Here is a 2852-nt window from a genome sequence, read left to right on the forward strand (position 1 = left end):
CTGCCTGCCCTGTGGGAGTGTCAGGTTGAGTATTCGACTCATTTGAGTCCCCAGATAACTAAAGCCCCAGAAACACCATGTGGAACAGAAGACCCACCCAGCTGAGCCCAGTCAGACTCCTGAGGGATACTAAACGGTGGTGGTTGTTTTAAGCCAATAAGTTTTGAGGTAGTTAAAGCAAGAGATAACTAAAGCAGAAATAGAGCAAGGTAGCAAATAAAATTAGGAAAGAATAAAGCAGAGATGCAGCCCCTGCATGACAGGGGAGTTCAAGCTTAATTCTGGGCTTTCCCATTCTAGTTCCATGACACTTGATCGGACTTTGTTCCTCTCTCTGTAATCCAAAAACCTCAACTTTTTGACATTAAATGGCCTTTAACATGACCAGCTTAAGGGCTTTCTGTTCATAAAGGCTTTAGCTATAATACCCCCTTATTACAGTCACCGTTTTGTCCACGCCTCTGCAGAGGAATTCTTATTTATCAGTGTCCCATGAAGTAACCAGCACTCGTTACTGGTTCACTGTCTACAACTATGGAATTGATAAAACAGTCTTCACCAATTTCCTGCCTTGGGATATCAAGATTACTAATCCTAAAGGTTTAGGAACAAGAATAATTAGAAGGAATAAGGCTCAAGTATCTCTTATGTCAGGGGTGTCAAATATGTTCTACTAAATGGGTGATTGTGAAATATGGATGCTAACATAATCATTAATAATTGAAAAGGTAATCCACCATATTTCCATATTTTAGGTAATTCTAAAGTGATACAAGGTAATTCTGTCATGATAAATTTGGTGTAAGGGCGCACAAATCTGAGCAAAGGTACGTTTTGATAGAAGACACCAATGGCTCTATCTCCCTCCTTTGAGACGCTCATGAATTAGAAACATGCATTGCTCAGTATTTAGAACATGTGCTCCATGAGGTCTAGCAATATGCTAACACCCAAAAATTCTTAACTACATTGTTTTTGTTTTGACTTCATCCCTAATATGTTTAGAGTATATGTGCCATCTATATTATTTTAAGTGATTAGATTACTATTCTATCCCTTGGTCTCAAGTCCAGGAACTCCTCCAAAGGCTACCAGCATTTTGGCCAAATCATCATATGCCTCATTGGTTCTCCAACCTACGAGGAAATTCCACACCTTCTTGCATACCATCTCCCCTTCTCTCCCTGGGAATCTCACTAGCATGCTTCAAGACCCAGCTCAATGTCACTGGTTCTACGAAGCATTATCTGACACCCCCAAGCTTAACTACACCCTCATTGAGCTATACATAATACTTTGTAGACACCTATACTAATTAAAATATTTATCATAATTATTTGTTTGAACGTCTATTTTCCCAACTACATTGTGATTTCCTTGAAAGCAGTGATCAAATACTATTCATTACTGACCCATGGTGCTTAGCAAAGGGCCGGAATCACAGGAGGCTCTCTGTAAACATGTACAGAATGAGGGTTTTCTGTTGCTATAGTGCCTTACTCTAAGCTGCTTGAAATGCCTTTCACACCAGCTTTTAAAAAAAAATTTCCAAAAAGTGGATTATAACCCATTAGAGGGATGAGAAATAGAAGGAATTAGGAGGAAATGACTTACTTATCTAACATTAAGATACACGAGGGGTCGCGGGGCGGGTGGGTGGGTGGGAGGCACCGTCTCCAGACGCGGAGGAAGGAGCTGCGACAGCCGCTGAGAGGCCACGGAGCCCGCGACGACCGAGCCGGCGAGTAGCCGCCACCATCGCCGCGCCTATGGCGGCCCCCAAGGACACCCACGAGGACCACCACACCTCCACTGAGAATGCCGACGAGTCCAACCATGACCCCCAGTTTTTGCTAATAGTTTCTCTTCCCGAGCAAGAAATTAAAACGCTGGAAAAAGATGAAGAGGAACTTTTTAAAATGCGGGCCAAGCTGTTTCGGTTCGCTTCGGAGAACGACCTCTCGGGGTGGAAGGAGAGGGGCACCGGGGATGTCAAGCTGCTGAAGCACGAGCAGAAGGGGACCATCCGCCTCCTCAGGCGCAGGGACAAGACCCTCAAGATCTGCGCCAACCACTGCATCACGCCGGTGATGGAGCGGAAGCGGTACGCGGGCAGCGACAGCGCCTGGGTCTGGAATACCCACGCCGACTTCGCCGACGAGTGCCCCAAGCAGGAGCCATTAACGCCAAGAACGCGCAGAAATTCAAAACGAAGTTTGAAGAATGCAGGAGAGGGGCTGGAGAGAAAAGAAAGGATCTGGCAAAAATGAGAGTGCCGAGAAAGTAGCTAAGAAGCTAAGAAGCTCTTTAGGTGAAGGAGGGCAAGGAGCCCGAGACCAAGGAGGCGGCTGAAGAGGAGCAACGGGTCGTGTCCCGTTGTGTCCTTTGTCCCTGTCTTTTCCCTTTTTCTTTTTTTTTTATTTTTTAATTTGTCCTGCCCCTTCTTTTTGGTTTGTTTTTATTCTGTTTTGTTTTCACAAGGGACTTTATATAAAGAACTGACTTCCAACAACAACAAAAATACATGAGAGAAGTCTCTGAAATTTCCAGATGGATAGATCCACTTCACCCTTCTGTTTCTATGAATTACCTATTATTCCATCTGATAGAGTCAGATACATTATAATTAACTGCATACGTGGTCATAATAAGGCAGAGCTTCTGAGTTTCAAGTCACTACTCAGAGGAGACCAAAAAAAAAAAAAAGTTCACCAATTACAACGTAAGGCAGCCCTCCACAAAGTCTTCTTTAACAAGCACCGCTTCTTTTGTTAATGCATCCTACATGCTGAGTGTCCTTAGGGCTCAAGTACAGTTTACACTTCATTATCTTATATCTTCATACCGTCTCT

At 43.9% G+C, this 2852-nt stretch overlaps 1 pseudogene across 1 annotated transcript; it reads left to right on the forward strand.

Annotated features, from left to right (window-relative positions):
- The first annotated feature begins 1769 nt into the window (after nucleotides 1–1769).
- On the forward strand, nucleotides 1770–2595 carry LOC307063642 (ran-specific GTPase-activating protein-like; annotated as a pseudogene). The gene has a single exon. The product of its transcript is annotated as a ran-specific GTPase-activating protein-like (transcript).
- The last annotated feature ends 257 nt before the right edge of the window (nucleotides 2596–2852 follow it).

The sequence above is a fragment of the Hyperoodon ampullatus genome, assembly GCF_949752795.1.
Source record: "Hyperoodon ampullatus genome assembly, chromosome: 14".
NCBI lineage: Eukaryota > Metazoa > Chordata > Mammalia > Artiodactyla > Ziphiidae > Hyperoodon > Hyperoodon ampullatus.